This window comes from Mustela nivalis, assembly GCF_964662115.1.
Source record: "Mustela nivalis genome assembly, chromosome: 6".
NCBI classification, from domain to species: domain Eukaryota; kingdom Metazoa; phylum Chordata; class Mammalia; order Carnivora; family Mustelidae; genus Mustela; species Mustela nivalis.
Window position 1 is genome coordinate 99943818 of NC_139025.1, and position 18930 is coordinate 99962747.

Genomic DNA, 18930 nt, shown 5'->3' on the forward strand with positions numbered 1-18930 from the left:
ATGGCATCCTACGATATTCGGTCTTATGGGCCTGGCTTCTCTCCCTCAGCATCACATTTCCAAGGTCCAAATCTGGGCCGTGCCACGTACTTCATTTCTTGGCTGAAAAATATTACATTGTATAGAAGAACATGCCTTTAATGGCTAAGTCATTTGCAAACTTCAGTACTACGAATGAGTCATAGTAATTAAGTAAGATCACCCCCGTAAGGTTGTGGGAACACGGTGAGTGCCCAATGGGCTGGGGTTTCATGTTTATCATCACTGTCATCCCTAACAACTCCTCCTCATGTGTCTGGCTGGCGGTGGGATGCCACATCTCACTTGGGAATCCGTGGCCTGGATGCCCCCTGAGGCCACCCCCAGGTCCCAACATCGCGGGGGTACGTGGATCAGAACATCCTGCACCCATCAGCTGTTCCCCCAGTGCTCCCACCTGTGGAACCCCTTCTGAGACCAGAGAGGTAGGCAGCAACCATTGTCAGCTAACAGAACAGTGGGACTCCTCTTTTAAGCAATCTTGCAATGCGAACTCAACCAAAATAGACCAGTGCTGGAGAGATAGTGTAATTCTTCATTTTTCAAAATGACCCACAACAGGATTCCTTGAAATGGTTTTCCTGTCACGCTTAAGACATAATTCAATTTACACCATCAATGTTTCCATAATATACCTTCTCCATAAAACAGTACGTGGCTGTTAGAGGAGTTTGGGGTTCCATCCTGGAGGGCAGGAGCGGTTGACAGACAGCGGGAACTAATGTTTTCTCCCTCTGCACACACATAATTAGCATGTTCCATCAGGAGACAGAAGTCATGAGTCCTTATTTCACCTTCCAGCCCTGAGACCTGGAATGAGAACAGCCACCTTGGGGTGTTGGTTTACTCTTGGGGAACACACCAAGGCGCACCCACGTTCCCTGAGTCCAGTGGAAGAATCCAAAACGCCCCAGCGATGTGAGTGATCGTGATTCACAGAATTCACTCCAGGACTCCATCTGTATTTGCGAAGCATGTCAAAACACCGACTGATCTTCATGGGTAGCTTGAACTCCTTCTACACGGGTCCCCTCACAAACTGAGAGGATCTCCCCTCTCGGGGAGGCCCTCCCCCGTCTCTATTCGGGTCTCCTAGCTCAGGCGCCACTAGGATGTGGGGGCCCCGAATGCCCACTTCCACCTGCCTTCCGGGGACCGTGGAGACCTCCGCAACCAAAGAAATCCTCCCCAAGTCCTCTGTGGCCAGTTCTCTCCCAACTCCCAAAGCTTGTTTTCTTTAATTAGCTCACTGTGGCAGGAGAAAAACGCGGCCCCACCCTCGAAATGAGCAGATCTGGGCCTCAAATGTACTCTGCGGTTTGCCTCGGTGCTGCCAAGCTCTTAGCCAGGGAGTAACAAGCTACCGGGGCTCGGGAGGCAGGGGGTGGCAAGAAACCCCTGCCATGGTAAGATGGGCCTTTCTCTTCCCAACATCTGACATTTGTCGACCGCAAGGCTGGGCTGCACCCCTTCCTGAGTCCCTGAAGCCTGCCATTGTGGTTCCAGAGAGGAGACAGTTCCAAATGCTGTGGGGTTTCTTGCTCTCTCTCCCTCCCCATCCCTTCTTCCTTGTTTTATAACCTGCCTCATGAGGCAGCTCATGCTTCATCCAAGTCTGTTCCACTCAGCTCACGGAGGAAGAACTGAAGGCCAGACAAGGCAACTGCCTCTTCGTCTCTCGTGACAATAGTGAGCAAGATTTCAATAAACATGGAAGATACACTGGAGAACTCTTCCTAACACAGCACCTCAAAATGAACCTTAGGAAAGACTGCTTTACATCTCCCTTCCATGGGGCCTCATGCTGTAGGGCAGGCAGACCCATCATGGCTCCATTTTACAGATGAAGCAAGTGAGGCTTGGTGGGGAAGGGACCGCCGCTGATTACAAGACAAAGGGTGAGAAGACAAAGAACCCAGACCTCCAAAGTTCAAACATTGTCATTTTCCCCTCATTCCAGTAACTTCCAGTTCCCCTCATTCCAGGAACACACGGTCTGAAGAGCTGCTTAGAAGTCTGAGGCAAAGGTTCCACAGGCATTTGTACTCATAGACTCTCTGAGGTTAGACCCAGAAGGCTGGGGTCCCCAGATGCTACTACTTTGGTCCTAGCACCTCTAGGGATTTTTCTTCCTCCTTCAATGTCCTGACCATTTTAACCATTTATTCAACATTATGTACCAGACACAATGTTAACTTCCTTCCCTGTACTCAATACCCTATGAGTAGTTACCATTAACCCCATTTTACAAACGGGGAAACCAAGGCTCCCACAACCTGCCTAAGATGCAAGAACTACTTAAGTGAAAACAAGAGGTGACCCAAGAATGGGCCTCCAAGAGGTTCACATTCTTGGTGTGAGCTACAATACAGCAGAAAAACTGAGGATCACCTGATAAGGAAACATCCAGGAAGAAATTCCTTGCCCAAGGAGACCAAGCCAGCGCTGGATTCAACCAGGGGCCTCTCTCAGCTCATTGTTGGCTCAAGCCTCGAAACAGCTCAAAAATTCACAAGAGTGAATGCACAGTGGACCCCAAAACACGTCCTATAAGACTGTGTGCAGCCTCTGGCATTCCTGAAGTCTATCAACAGACCCATCAACCCCTGGAACAGCCTAGAAACCTCAGAGAGAGCAAGTGTCAAGGCTCACTCGTCTATATGTTGTTTCTTGGCCCTGCGACCCAGAAGACAGTATGAGGAGGCCCGGGATCTAGCAAAAGGCCTGTGTGTACAAGACCAGCTTGAGACCTCCAGCCCTGGGATGCCAGCCAGCAAGGGCTCCGTAATTGCTGGGCCCCCAGGCAAAATGAAAATGTGAAGCTCTCCGAGCAGCAAGCAGGAAGAAAGTAACATTAACAGTATTAAAGCAGAGAACTTTTTCCTTTCCTTCCACAGCCTCTGTCCTGACTTGTTATGGTGGTTTTTTATTTGCTACTTAATAGCATTCTAAGAAAAGTGAAAGTTTTGAATTATTAGCATGTATTTTATCCCTCTTGTTTAGGTTACGCAATGCAGCTTTCAATACAAACACAAGAGCATTTCACGCATACGTGAAATCCCTGAAATTACACAATTTGTACTTCGCGGCTTGGACAAATATACACACTGAGACTTCCCCAGAATCATTAGCCAGACGGCCCAAAACTCACTCAGCTGTTCTTACTCCACTTTTTGGTATGTGCGCATCCTACCAAGCCTCTAGCCTCTGCATCCTGAGGGAGGAAGGATTGAAAGGAAAAGGCACCAGCGGCTAACTTGGCTTTCCCTCTCCTACATCATCATTTTCGGCAGGAGCGGTTGGCTGATAGGGGGCATAACACAAGTCAAGGCGGAAGAGACGATTTCTTGGTCGTTAATGTTTCTTAGAATGGCAGGGCCTTCTTTCTCAAGTTCTGGTTCAAATGGAAAATGGCAGGACTTTCTGTCCTGTTAGGGCAGAAAGGAACACTGTGCCTGCCTATCTCTTCTACTTAGCCATACCCTCCACTGACTCCCCGGACATTGCTTACAAAAGCCTCGTTCAAAGAAAATCGAGAATTTCAAGATACTGACAGCAAACGCTGGCCCGAGCACGGGGCCCTCCTGAGTGCGGGGCTGTGTGTGATGGCGCATGCCCAGTGCCCATGAAGCTGGCCTTGATACCAGCCACTCCCGTGTCAAGGACAGGCTCAAGACACGCTCCCATGCCTGTCCTTTCCTTTGCTGGCTGGTCCAAAGCCAAATTAGCTCAAGTCCCCATACCCAGAGGCCCTGCGTCCCAGAAATGTCGGTTCAGGGATTCAATACTGAAACATAAAAGTGGTCTGGATTAAAATGCTTACCCACTTCAGCACCTGACAGGCTGGGGGACTTCACAGGGATTTTTTTCACCTTACTGGGGCTGCCATACTGTGGGACTGTTCCTTTGTCCACACAGTATAGTTGGCTGGGTGAGCAATCCGCCACCTTTTTATGTGGTCAACACCAAGGAAAGAGAAGAAGGGACCATTTACCAGCTCTTAGCAAGGTGACAAACACTGAGCTGAGCTTTGTACACACATTTTAACTCAACCTTATAACAGCCCTAAGAGACAGGCATCATTATCCTCATTTTATTGCTAGAGAAACGGAGGCTCAAAGAAGTAATGTGACTTGCCCAAGACATGCCCATTCAGTCAGCTCAAGCTGACTTTTCAGGACTTATCACCACCCCTCTGAGGTTCCTTGTGATAGTGTGATTTATAATAAGAAATATACATTTGGTCTTGGTCCACTGTTCCTGGCACATAACTCCTAAAATCCTTGCAATTTCCTAGAGGAGAGCCTTAAGGGCATCTTTTGTTTTGTTATAATTCCTGAAATAGCTCCAGAGCAATGAAGGTGAAAAGAGTCTCTTTTGTTATTCATAACAAGCCCTTTCCAACACAGCTGGGTTTCTGTAAGCGAGGGGACTTCTGGAAAGTCCCTAAGGATGGACAGCTGGCTACTAGGGAAACCAACCGTGTGATTAGAAGGCTGGAACCTTCGGTCACAGTTCCCCACCTCTGCTCCCACCTCTGGGAACAGGAGAGGGGCTGAAGATTGAGTTCAATCACTGATGGCCAACGACTTAATTAATCATGTTCACACAATGAGGTCACCACAAAACCCCCAAAGGATGGGGTTCAGGGAACTTCCGGGTTGGGAAGCCCAGGGAGATGCCAGGAGAGCTGGGCTTCCAAACAAGAAGGGTCAGAGCCTCTTCTTCCCTCTCTTATCCCATGCTTCTCTTCCATCTGGCTGTTCCTGACTCGTATCCTACAAACCGGTAAAAGGTTTTCCTGAGTTCTGTGAGCCACTCTAGCAGATTAACTGAGCCCTGGGAGGGGGTGGTGGGAACCCCTGATCCATAGCCCAGGGGTCAGAGTAGATGTCAATCTGGACTTGGGAGTGGGCATCTGCGGTGGGATGGGGGCGTGGGTGTGGTCTTGTGGGACTGAGCCCTTACCCCGTGGCATCTGACGCTGTCTCCAGGTAGAGAGTGTCAGAATTCAGTTACACTGGAGGGAGGACATTCCGCTAGTATCCAAAGCATCTGAGAATCACTCTGTGTGGGGGAAATCGTGTGTGCATACACACACATGCGTGATATACACACACACAGCAGCCAGAAGCATCACAAGGAAAATATACCGTGGGAGACTAGAGGAGACACACAGCAGAGTTTTCTAAACACCCCCTCCCCAAATGCAGCCCTGCCAGCTGCTGAGAGGCTTGGGGAGCTGGCTTAGAACTCAAGTGCATTTAAATCCAGCAGAGGAAAGCAAAAAAGAAGACAAAAAAACTTGCTGGCATATAAATAAAGAATTAAGGCAAAGGCTTCTTTTGAGACACCTGTTAAGTGATGTGGCCACATTCTTCCCTAGCTTGGTGCAGCCCAGTACGCGTCCCTAAGTGCCTATAAAGCCGAGCTCGGATAATTATGATCCTCGACTCGTCTCTGGCTGCACTGGCAATAACGTATACTTACTGAGCTAACAGCTCAGGTCCTGCCTCCACCACAGTCATTGAGTCATTAAGACCTGCCCGGGCAGGCCCCCGAGTTCCATGTTACCGCACCCCACCCGGCCCTGCCACAGCCTTCTCCTCAGGGTGGCAATTTTGAGCGGAGCTTGAACAAGAAGATTGTTTTGTGCTGAGTCGACCTTAGAAGGCAGCCGGGGAAGTGCCCTCCACCCTGCCCGGGTGGGATGATGGCACCTGCTCGCCCCCACATGCAGGCCTCGTGGAAGCGACTGGCACTCTCCTCCCAGGGGCTTCACTCCCCCATTTGAGGTCACTTCTAGGGGCGGCCCACACAGTAGGATCGTGGTTGTTGGCTGGAGGGTGGGGCACATCTTCTGCCCTGCCCAGGGCTCTGGCTGACTTTTCTGGGTCCTTCCCCTCAAGGACCCACCATGCTGGCCACTCACTGTCCTGACTGCTCCCCCCCTCCCAGGGCCTCCCGCAGAATGAGCAGGAAACCAGCTGGAAAAGTGCCAGCCATGCCTGGCTCAACAAGGGTCATGAGTGTCATGCAAAGAGCCCTGGACCAGAAACCACACGATCTGGGCTCAGATTCCTTGCCTGTTTAACCTCAGGTAAACCACTGGAGGTCTCTGAGCCTCAGTCCCTCAGCCATTAAGTGAGGAAGGCACCAGAGTCTGTGGCGGGATGACGGCTGGTCCTTCTCCTGTTGGTCCACGAAGTTTCTCTCAGGTCCTGCCAGAGGCAGGAAGACGGGAAGGACTGGCTGTCGTTGCTTCTCCCGACCAGCTCCCATCAGCTTGTCTAGTCCACCCACACACAGGACCTGGGGGCCCAGCAGATCACCACCGGTCAGCAGGAACTATTACCCTGTTCCTCTTTCCCGGCTCAGCAGGAGCGACTCTGTGGACGGCTCTGAGGCAGAGTGGGCCTCTGTCTGTCCCCTCAGGGGTTCGCTCACATCCTTCCTCTTCAGCTGGCTGAGCCTGGTTACTTTTCATAAGACTCCCTACTTGGTCGGGTTGTGGGAGGAGTTTGAGAGAAAGATGTGTGGAAGACCCCGGTCCAGTGCTTCCCCACAGGTCGTGACAGGACAAGGGGGGGGGGTCCCGGATACCTGCTGACAAACTCAGATTTAGTACTTCCCACATCGGGACTAGAACACGAGACCTACAGGGGTGGCAAGGCCGGCTCTGGCAGAGATGTGGACCCTGAAGGCTTTCCGCTCATGGGGCCCACTAAGATTCAAGGCAGAAGTCACGTCCATCGACCCACCTGATCTTCACCAGGGCTATCCAGGGAGACAAGGCAGAAGTTTTACAGGTAAAGAAAGTAGAGCTCAGCAAGGTTAAGTGGGTTGCCCAGGAACACACAGCCAGCACAGGCAGCCAGGGTTCCTTCCACTCCACCAAGTGGCTAGACAAGAGGGACAAGAAGGGGTAAGCACAGGGGCAGGTTAGAACCCTAATAAAAGCAAGGCGGGGCAGGGAAGCTTGACTCCTAACATGCAAGGCTCCGTCCAAGATTCCTACAGACCTGAAGCTCGCTCGTCAGCTTCCTAAGCGCTCAGCATTGACTTTCAGACCACACACTTCAAGGGCTGGTACCAAGGCCCATTTTCTGCCCTTGCCACACTTCCTCGGCAAAGCTCCAGAAGACCCCCATATAGGGACCATTGTGCCCATGATTTCATTTAATCCTCACACTACCGCCATGGTTTGATATTTTTAGCCGTTGAACGAAAGAGGAAAGAGGAACCACAAGGTTAAAGGCGAGGGTGAAGCGTGACCCCAGAAGCATACCGCGCTGGAGTCTTGCACCTTTGCCCTACACCACACTGCTCTGGATAAAGAGGCCTGACCGCCAGCACCCTCGGCATCCTGTCCCCCTCTTCAGTGAAGTGCGGCATCACCCATAACTGTTTCTCAAACTAGAAGGGGCTTCAGCAGCCCCCCTCACCCCAGAGGGCTTTTAAAGCACAGATTGTAGGGCCTACCCACAGGGCTTCTGAGTCAGGAGGTCTGGGGTGGGGCCTGAGACTCTGCATTTCTAGCAAGTTCCCTGGTGGTGCTGAGCCTCCTGGTGGGTCCACACTTCGAGAGTCGTGGAATTATCATTATTTTAAGCACTCCCCCAACAGCTGGGGAATGGGCAGGCTAAGCATGGTACTTTCACTTGAGTTAACATGCAGAAGTATGGAGACCATGGGAAAACACGGAAATGCATGATGGTATTAAATTAGGAAAGAAGCTTGCACCCCAGGCTGGTCTGGACCCCGTCTGCCTTCTGATCCACTCCTCATCCTCTCATGTTCTGCTCTGTATCCCCCAGAGCTGAAGCCTGACTTTCTAGGCTCCACCTCAGGAGCATCTGGTGGGGTCTGGACAGCAGCAGGCACTCAGGGGGCTGGAGGGTGGCAGGAGGGGAAAAGCCAGGACATTTCTCCCCTCCCCCCCTCCCTGGGTGGGCAGGTAGAGAGGCAGCTGCGTCCACTCTAGGTAGGCTGCCGGTGACCCTGACCCTGGGCTTTGGGAACACAACCTTCTCCCTTTGTCCCTCCAACCTAAAGGGGGCAGTGGCTTCCTGCCACAAAGCTCTGGGTCACCTCGCCTTCCCATATTTGGCTCTCAGCTCCTTTATGACCCGTATAACCAAGACCCCAGATTAACTTCCCTCTGTGTTAAGTACTGGATGGAATTCCTGCTTTCCTGGTTTGACGGACTGATGCACTGATGACAGCCACATAAAAACACACATCCAGGGGCGCCTGGGTGGCTCAGTGGGTTAAGCCGCTGCCTTCGGCTCAGGTCATGATCTCAGGGTCCTGGGATCGAGTCCCGCATCGGGCTCTCCGCTAAGCGGGGAGCCTGCTTCCCTCTCTCTCTCTCTGCCTGCCTCTCCGACTACTTGTGATTTCTCTCTGTCAAATAAATAAATAAAATCTTAAAAAACAAAAAAAAACAAAAAAAAACACACATCCAAATGGGCAACTCTAGAAAACATGTAAAAATAAGAGATTCCCCCCGCCAACATGTTAGAATAGTGTTGGCTATCTATTAATAATCTGTAAAGCTGGTATAAGAAAACCAAGCGGGTCTTTATGAGAGAAAGGTAGGGGAGTCATACATCCGTGTCAACAAATCTAAGGAACCAGTCCCTGGACTTTCATTTCTATACACACCTGACTTTGGAGAAACCATGGCCACAGCCACAATGATGCCAGTAGTTCCCCTGAAAGTACTGGTGGTTACCTGGGGGGTGAGTGACTCACTGGTTGAAGAGGTCACGTCGTAGTGCCACAGCGCTGGAACCCTGGCCTCCCTGGCAGGGCAGATCACTGGGCAACACCCCAAACCACCTTCAGGCCTTGTTACCATGAAGAGAGCTCCCACCCCAGGCCAGGCTCAGGCCTCGAACCGCCTGGGAAATCCCTTCAGAGGGGACAGGGTCCCAGAGACTGGGCGACAGGAATCACACATAAGGATGTGGAAAAACTGGGAGGACTCTGCTCAGCCCCCGTCCACCAAGCAGCATGGTGGACATGTGCATGTACTTGCAAAGCTGGGGAGTGGGGGGGTGTCTCATTTTTACACTATTCTGAGGTTTCCTCTCCCAAGAGGGTGACAGAAGTCTAAAGAAACAGACTCTGTGAAACCAGATGGTAATGATATAAGAAATCCTGGATTCCTGCATTGGAACCAACAGTCTCCCTCATGGAGCTCAAGACAGAACCCTATAGCAGATAATCCAGTGCTCAAGCAGGGAAGGAGGGTCTTAACCTTGGACAAAGCGCAGTTTGGTGGTCTGTTGGTAATATTTTAGCTGAGCGGCACCGCACAGAATGGACCGACGGCTTACCACTAGGATGGGCTACTTCTAACCCCAAGCCAAAGAGGACTGAAAGCGCTAGAGAAACGGGGGTGGGGAATGCAGAAGGGGAAAGCATTGAGGCTCTTTAAAAGAAACCTAAGTCTCCTTTCCAAGACCCCAAGTGGACCATCACAGCAGTTGAACCTCACTTACCCTCAGGCACACTTAGAAAATTGGGATTCAACTGACGACGGTTCAGGTCAGACAAGTGTATGTGTTAGAGCCCTGCCCTGATCTCCCATCCATGCTCCTCTCCCCAAGACACTGACATCAGAGGCCTCAAACATTCTTTCATGGGTGTTAATGGACTTTACCTTGTAAGACAACTAACTACTCAGGGAAATCTGTGAGGCGGTGAACAAATAGACACAACCCCAAGTTCATGAAAAACCCAAGCAAATGAACAAAACACCCAGGCCTGGGATCAAGAAACCTGGTCTTAACTAACTTCAGCTTTGCTGCTAATTCACCACAATCTTGGGCAACTCATCACACCATTCAGGGGCGCGGATTCCCCCTCTGTCAACGACAGGGCTGGACTACAGGGCCTGTCAAGTTGCTCCTGACTAGGAGAGTAACTGTTCTAAGACCCATACTGTGGCAGGGACTCACACTTCCAAACGACATACTGAGAATCCCTAAGTTGGGGTTCAGAGTATTGAAGTCACTGTCCAGGAGCGCACGGCTACTACGCAGCAGAGCTGGAGTTTCCAACAAACCTGTCAGACTCCAGACTCCTCGATCTTCCTACCACAGCAGGAGAGGTGCCATGACCCAAACGGCCATATTCCCAGACATGCCCTTTGAAGTTCATCTCTTGAATCAGAATGCCCCGCCCTGACCAGGGTGAACCCCAATGCAACCCATCACCACGCCCTCAGGGGGCCCTTCACTTGACCTGGGTGTAGCTCTTCCTCACATGCTGGTCTAGGCTTCCACGTGGGGCAGGGCGTGCACAAGCAGGCCCTCTGAGAGAGGCTCACGCTCAGGAACCAGGAGACAAGAAGAGCCAAGCCTACTGCCTCCAATCACTAATTACACCACCCACGGCTTCACTGGACTCTCGCTTCCCCCTCCAGGGCATTCAGCCAGCTCCACCCACTTACCACTGGGCTGCTTGCTGACTGGCTGGTGTCCTGGGCCAAGTTGCTTAGGGCTTCTGGCCCTCCATTGGCTCATCTAGACTTGCATCTATTTCCAGGGACTGTCACAGAGGTGAAATGAATTCATATACGTGAAGGTGCTTTGTACATGGCAAAACACTGTACATAGGGTAGGTCATGGTGGCAGTGTCCCCTTCCCTGTGACAGCAGCTGGAAAAGAATCCATTATCCTCACATTTATTTCTGAGGCCACACAGTGTAGTCAAAGAACCCCACAGATAAAGGACTAGAGGAAGAGCCTCAGTCCCTGCTTCTGCATTCCCCAGTGAATTGTCCCTGGTCACCGAGAAAATAGAGGTAAGACCTCCTCTGCCCTGTCCCCATCCAAGGTGGTCTCAAGACAGAATAATGGGCAGTTGCTCTGCGGGCTCTAGAAGCATGCCAGTCATTCTCCCACCAGGAGGCTGGACGTGAAGGAGGTCACAGAAGAAAATGTGGCTTGTTTTCCTGCTGTTCACCATGCCCAAGAGGCTTCAAGGCAAAAGGAGAATTTGTTGAAAGCAGCAGCCACGATCATAGCCTGGCTTCTTCAGAACCAACAGCCCAAAGCAGCCATCCTCCCCCACCCACACCCTAATTTTTTTAAAAAAGCCCACTTTGTAAAAGAAAGCTATTGGGTGTGCTCACAACCATGGGGGTCTCCTGGGAACCGCGAGTCAGGGGCTGAGGGTCTCTGGGGGAAAGTCTCCCCCCCCCCAGCTTCCCTGGGCCCTCTCTGTCCAGAGCAAAGGGACCCTAACAAAGGGATGAGATCAGGCAGGCCACACCACACACTCCCAAGTTGCAGACTCTGCTGGCAGAAACGGCTTCCCTCCTGGCCCCAGAGCAGGTGCTACCTCTGTTGTCAGGGTGGCAGGGGGCAGCTCTGAAATGGTCTTTCCAGCAGCACCCAACTGGGAGTGGTGTGAAAAGCAGCAAAACACCAGTGAGTTTCCTCTGCTGCCATCCCCACCACACAGCAGCGGACAGCTCTGTGGTTTGAGGGGGTGGGCGGCCTTCTCCCCGGCTTCTCCTGCTCATCTGCCTCCCTTCCCTGTGTTTCCCCAGCTGACAAGCAAAGCGAAGAAAGAACAACAATGTGACCCCCACCCTCCCCACCTCCATCCCCCCCCAAGCCCCAGGAGAGGCCACTTCCGCTCAGCAGCAGCTAAACCCAGTGTGTGCCCCACTGAAAATTAGTCCCAGGCTTGAGGCTCTGGAAAGTCCTGACTTCCAGAGCAGAACCGTCCACGTGGGCGAACGGGGAACCGAGAAAACCGATCCCGGCCCAGAATGACCCACAGAGGATTCTCCAGCCTCCGAGGTGGTCATGGGGGATAAACTAATAAATGCAGATCCCCCGCCCTCCACCCCCTCACCCACCCCCAAGGCTCAAGGTTTCTGTTTTTGTTGTAGAGGAGCTCGAGTAATCACCTCTGAGCTGCCAGTCAGCTGGTCCGAGGAACTCTAAGAACTCTGACCTAAACCAGGGCTTCCAAAGGGCCCGGCCGGCTCCACCCGTTTCAGGCAGGGCTGGCCTCACCGCCAAACCATTTCAAAGAGCAGAGCCCGTAAACACAAAATTAAAAGGTGAAGCAACGAGGGAGGGAGATGTTTACTGGAAACTTAAATTCTGCTGCCCAGAAAATATAGGTCTTTTTTTAAACACACAGAGACACGCGCGCCTCTGTGCGCGCACACGTGTAATGGCTTTGCCACCCACCTTCAGAAATATGTACTTTGCTCTATATATAACTTTCTTATCTGCCCCCGATTACACTCAGCTCGTGACCGTGAAGCCCGGAATAATTACCCACAGAGAAATAACAGCCTTGGCCACAGCCAGGGCCTCACGAAGCCAGTGCCGCCTTAACGGACAGTCACACAGCTTGCGCACGGGATAAACCTGAGTTTTCTGAAGCACGGAGAATCGTTCCCATCCATACCTGAAACGCAGCCACCGCCGAGAGGGTGCCAGGTGGCTGCTGGAACCAGGACCAATCATATTACATGGTATTTCTCAGCCCAGCAAAGAAAGATGCTCCAACTGAAACTATGCAGAAAATTAAGGTGGGCAGAGGGTGGTCATCAAAGCAGGGGTCTGGTAAAGCGCACCCCTCCCTTCCAGGAAGACTTTTGGAAAAGCTAAAGGAAAATTTACTCTTGGAAGCCAAGAATGTTGATGGGGACAAGAACAGAAAGTCATTCCTGCTAGCAAGGAGGTGCCCACCACGGCTGTTCCCCTAAAACCATCGACATCATGTTGAAAGTGGGGTTGGGACCTGCACAACAGTGGGGTGGGTGGGTGTGTCTCCCTTTTACTGGTTCACAGCCACATTCTTTGATCTGTCCCATCCCCCCTCCTTCTGAACGCTCAAGTACTCACCACGTGACCAAAGCAGAGCAGGCCTTCACTGCTATGCCCCTCCCCTACCTGAGTATTAAGCCCCTAGGGAGACTAAAGGCTCTTTGGAGACGGGGACACATTTCCCATTTCTCTGGGTGTCTTGCTCAGCACCATCAATATTTGTTGACTGCTGTACTCCTCGCTCATCTCAAAAACGGCAATTTACATCTGGCCCATGCGTCCACCGCAAAGTTTGTCATCTCAGAACCTCCTGGAACACCCCCCCCTCCTTTGTGAAACTCTTTGGAGTTGATCAGAACGGACAAGTTCTCCTTCCTCCATAGCTCATTCCACACCAACTTAAGTAGTCACCTTTGCATTCCGAACCACCACCTGAAAGAGATGCACATTTAGCTGGCCTTTCCCCTCTGGGCCCTTTTCCATTAATGTGGAACCCAAACAACTGTACCCCACCAGATGTCTTAGGCTGCAGGGACGGCTGCCCTGCTGCAAACCACTAACAACCGGGCAAGGATGGGAGTCTTTAAATGGTCCAGCTCATGAAGTGTCCCATGCTCTCAACCAAAGGCAGGACCACTGTCACCGAAGCACAGGGACAATAGCCTACGTGCCTCGATAGCCTCTGGAATCCACCCGGGGCATTGCCAAGGATCTGACACGAAGGTACGCCAACGTTGGCCAAGGCTTCTGACTTTGTCTCTCGAAAAAAGTGTGGGTATGTGTAATGGCCTGTTTAATCCATTTGGGCTCCACCCCCCCGACTCAGTGCTCGGAGTTTCCTGAGCAGAAGTAACCAACTACAGATGGTTCCACTCCTTCGGAGATGTCGAGAAACCACTGACCCAGAGATACGACAGAACCGGAGCTCTAAACCTCACAGTAGCAGCCACTGTGCTCACCAAACCAACACGCTGCTAGAATCTAGAACTTTGCTGTCTGAGTGCATGTGCTTTTTGTTTATTTTTTAAGCAATTGCGATCATGCCTCCCCATGCCCCCCCCCCCCCCCAGAACAGATGTCCGTAACACCGAGCCACAGCTTTACATAAGATCTGAGGCTGGGATTCTCCAACCTGGCTGCACAATCACCAGAACTTTAAAATACGGATTCCTGCAGGTCCCACCTGCAGAAATTCCAAAATCACGGGTCTGGGGTACAGTCTGGGCAGCAGAGTTTTCATAAAGCGTTAGGGACGTTCTATAGGGAGTCTGACAACCAAATGTGAAATGTTCTGAGGCAGGAGTCTCAGTTACCACAGCTCACCTTAAGCCTCTGATCTTTTTCCATTCTGTCTTCTGGGGGCCCCCATCTCAAGCCCCCACAGCGATTTTACAGTGATCCCGAAACTATCTGAATGAGTAACACAGCCAGTCATTTCTTTGAATGCAAGCTCGAGAATCTGAAGTTTTACAGTGGAAGAAAGTTTAAAAGCCTGGTAAGCCAACGCCTTTGGTCTATAAAGGAGGAAAACAGGGGCTGGGGGAGTCAAGTGACTCACCCAAGGTCACCAAGCTGGCCCACTAGGACCTTCTGCCTCTAGGTCTCTCTCCTGACAGCACAGAGCAACCCCTACGGAGACGGACTCGACAAAAGCAGCATCAGGCTCAGGGTTCACTTACCGGACACTTTCAGAGGCCGTTCTCCAGTTCCTCTCTGGAAGTTTCCAAGCCTCAGTGGCCTTAAAACAGCTTGAGGACAAAAGGATGCTTCTCCCTAAAGATTCCTGACTGCGTCAGTCAAATTGTAATCCTCAAAGAATATACTTGCTGGCTGAGGTTCATGAAAAAAGCCATTCGCAAAGAGGATCCTAACTGTGGTTTTGAAAGGACACTCTGCTGAGCTGAGCTGCGGGCCTGACACACAGGGAGCGGGTGGTGGATTCTGGTTTCCTGGGGATATGAGAGAGCTGAATGTTGGTTTAAAATCTCAGACCAACCTATGAACGTGGTTCCCTTCCTTCCTGTATTTTACGACACGACGGAGGGAATGGTGCCTAGATGCAGCGGAAGCGCGCTTTGGGCTAAGTGGGAATTGCTCTCTGCCTGTGCCCTGATTTCCCCTGGCCCAGGAGCAAGGAGGGGATCCCCATCAGGTGAGCCTCATTCCAGCACAAGCCAGAAGCGTCAGAAAGGCAGAAGTATGTATGACTGTCCAAGTCAACCGTGCATGTACAACTGCCAGGCCACCACAGTGCGTGGTCCCACCACCGCCACTGACTAAAGATGCTCAGTAAATTTCTGGGGAATTCGACAGGGATTATGATGGAAATAAGTGAGATCATTAAGGAGGAACGAGTCACATCTGAAGGTAGAGCATAAGATGAAAGCTTTCCCCTAGGAAAACACGAGCATCCAGAAAACAGCACAGGGGCACCTGGATAGTGCGGTTGGTAAAGCATCCAACTTTTGCTTTCAGCTCAGGTCGTGATCTCAGGGTCCCGAGAACAAGCCCCAAGTTGGGCTCCTGGCTCACTGGGGAGTCTGCTTGAGCTTCTCTCTCCCTCTGCCCCCCTCCCCCGCACCGCATGCATGTGCATGCACTTGTGTATACTATCTCTCAAAAATAAATAAATAGGGACATCTGGGGGGCTCAGTCAGTTGGGCATCTGCCTTCGGCTCAGCTCATGATCTCGGGGTCCTGGAATCAAGCCCCAGTGTCGGGCTCCCTGCTTAGTGGGGAGTCTGCTTCTCCCTCTGTCCCCTACCCCCACTCATGCTCACTTGTGCTGTCTCTTATATAAATAAAATCTTTAAAAAATAATATATTTTTAAAAAGAAATCTAAAAAACAAAACAAAGGGAAAAAAAAAACAACAACAAAGAAAAAATAAAAAAACAGCCAAGGCCAGAAGCCAAGGAAGAAAGAGAGGACAGAGAGGAATCAGAAAACATGACAGTTGATTTAGAGCTCTGGGATTCTCTCGAGCCTCTCATTTCGTAGCTGCAAAGACAGATACCCAGAGAAGCCAGGCTGACCTTCTCGAATTCACAAAGCCAACCTCCACCAGGGAGTGGCCAAGGGCCCCTCGGTCTCACGGAAACAACAGGACCCAGACAGAGACTACATTGCCTCCATGTGCGCCTCTGTCTGTCTTCTCAAGGATTCAACCCTTCGTTAAACCTGAGGCCCGAGAAGAATGCAAACCAGCGTAAGCTGTGGAAGGACGACAGAAAGGAAAAGCACAGGTGCAATTCCAGGTGTAGCGGGGACCTTCCGGCGCTGACATCCAAAGCACAGAGGTACGGAGGGTCTCTAGCTATGGAGAGAGACACAGAGCTGGGGCGACACCGCCACTGTGAAACCCAGGGAGGGGAGCAGCGTGCACAGCAGTCTGGCTCCAGCCCGGCTGGGGTAGCCCGCCGTCCAGCCTGTGGCTCGATTCTTTTCATGACCGAAGTGAAGGCCGATAGGCAAATAAATAAATAAATAAATAAAATAAAACTAAAAACACGGTGGCCGAAAGTTGACATTCAAAAGGATTCTTGGATCAAAGTCCCTTTGTGAGTACTGTTATTCTACCCTCCTCCTAACGGTAACCACTTCCCACATGAGCCCCAGGAAGGCAACCGTGCAGCCCACAAAAGAGATAGAAATATGACCACACTTCCCTCTTATAAACAGGCGATGGTAAACATCTGAGACCACTGGTCCACAGCCGTGGTTAAACAAAGGGCTGGGGGTACCCTGGGATGGCACTCGGGCCCTCCACCTCCGCACACGCTGACTCTCCCTCTCCGAGTGGGGAGCTCGGGCCATTAGCTTCAGAACCGGAGCTGATCAAACAGGTCCAGCCTCACTTGGGGACAACTTAGTTCGGCTTCAAGGCCAGCCTCACCTGGCCACGACTCCTGGAAACTCAGGAATTTTCAAGGAAAAGGAGCTGCTTTGGTTCCAGGCCTACTCTCAAAGGTGCCTCTCTGTGGGGTACCGTGTTAACAGAGCAGAAGGATGACGTCACGTGTTTACTGAGGGGTGCAACACGCCCCCCTACACGTGGATCAGCAGCGGTGATAGCTTCCCTTTTTTTTTTTTAACAACAAAAGAAAAAAACGGCAACTCTCAATCAAGCAAGAAAAACAGGCAAACCTCAAGCAAACATCTTTAATTAGCTTTGAGATGTTCCCCAGGGTCCCGAGTTATCCCAGCATCTAGATCAATAGGAAAATGAAACATGAGGCCTTGGGACAGGCTCTTTTTTTTTTTTCCTGAATTGGAAAGAAAACACACTTGCCGACCTGAAGTCAAGTTATGAGCTTTCTCTGCAGAAAGTTCCATCAGAAAACAACAAAAAATTACATAAATCAGTCAGCACGTTTGTCTTTCACCGCTACATTTATAGAACTCTCATTTCTTCATCTATATGCTTTCAGAGAAAGTTTCCAGTGGATTCAAAGCCAGTGAGACTCCCAAAGACACTGAGCGTGCCGTTAAATTGCACATGGTTTTGAAGCCAGAATACCACAAGAACCTTTAGAAAATTTCCCCTGGGGGCAGGAGGCTCTCAGCTCTGTGCCTTTCCCCCACTGCACACCCAAGGGCAAGTTTCTGCCTTCCTTTTGTCAACAGGAAAACAAGACTGGAGTGGAGGAGACAGAAGTCTGAACTGCTCAAAGCCACCCGCTTGGGTCACAAGATGCCACCCTCAGGCACAGCTCTCCGAGGCTTCCAGGGTCTTCCGTGTGAGTCACACAGCTGTTTGTCTCCCCAAATCCCCCATCTCACACTGCTGCCAAAGACGCCACAAGGCACACGGCCATGGGCCACACGCTAGAGGCTCTCCATCACTGCATTGTTTCTCCGTCTCCTCTGGACTCTAAGCTCTGTGGGGGCAGGAACTGCTCCCACGGTGGTTTTCCACCACAACCTCAGAATTAGCAAGACATCGAGTGAGTGCTCAGGAATCCGCTCAGAGAAGGTAATCAGGAATCAGCATGTGCTAACTGAAACTGACCAAGTGCCTAGCAGGGATTAAGCACAGTAATGAGTCCAAGAGTCCATATCCACAACTCCAAGAGGCTTCTCCCAAGCCATTACTGGTGCCATGACTGCACGGGACACGACGCTGGCCAGTGAGGTCCCAAGAGGCTCTTCCTGGAGGGAGAGACCCCCAAGGAGAAGAGGCCTTTTCTGCCCCCTGGGAGGGTGGAGCCTGGAGCAGCTGGGGCCATCACAGGACCCAGAGGGGTGGAGCTTGAAGGCAGAACCCCTCAGGCTGAAGACAGGCCAAGCAGAAAGATGGAAGGCTCCCAAGTCCTGGCTGATGCCTGAACCCTCCCGCCTCCTGACTTAGAGAAAAGAAACCTCCCCACTCCTGAAGGTGGTATGTGGGTTTCAGGTGACTTGCAGCCCGAAGTACCCCAAGGCAGTGAGTCTGACCCCAATATGGAGAGAGGACAGGAGATAGACCAGAGAGGGAAAGGCCAACTAGCTTAGTGTGGTACCAGGCACGAGGGACCGTGGACTGTGGGCCTCTGCTACGGAGGAGAGGGCTGGAACGGTCCGGATTGCTGGAGCCCGGCAACAGACTGCCGCCTTACCCACGAGATGGCCTGGTCATCTCCATGGAGCCCAGGGCCCAGTTCCCACGATGTCTCTCCGAAGAACCGGAACATAAATAATTAATACTCCCTGCCCATACTCACCCACACACATGCCTCCTTGTGTCTGTGAGGCAGAGAAAGTGGCGGGGGGGTGGTGGGGGGCGGTGGATGCGTCTTGTGCTATTTATAAGACACGGCATAGCCACAAAGGATGACGACCAGAGCTCCACAGTATCAGCTCAAGTTCTCCAAGCAAATGCTGCCAAGCTCGGCCTGAATTTACACTTCCCTTTTCTCAGCCTGTGACCGGTCCTCTCTGTCACTCCAGCTGCTCTCTCCTTGGAGCTCCTCAGACAGGGCCTGGCCTACCGCAGCCCTGTGCTGGGAGAACATAGGGGACTCACCTCTCCAGACTTCCGACAAATTATTCGGGGCAAGAGAAGATCACAGGAACAAATCCTGAGAACACAAAGCAGCGGCGGAATG

General features: G+C 51.6%; 1 protein-coding gene across 2 annotated transcripts in view; it reads right to left on the bottom strand.

Moving 5' to 3' along the window:
- The window catches only part of SMAD3 (SMAD family member 3), a 117348-nt gene that overhangs the window by 84204 nt on the left and 14214 nt on the right, over positions 1-18930 (bottom strand). The window contains exon 1 of one of the 2 annotated variants that reach the window (XM_082737012.1): positions 18849-18914. The exons of the other annotated variant lie outside the window; for it this stretch is intronic. The gene's annotated coding sequence lies outside the window, so the exon portion shown is untranslated. Of the gene's footprint in view, positions 1-18848; positions 18915-18930 lie in introns of those variants that run through there. 2 annotated transcript variants of the gene reach the window in all.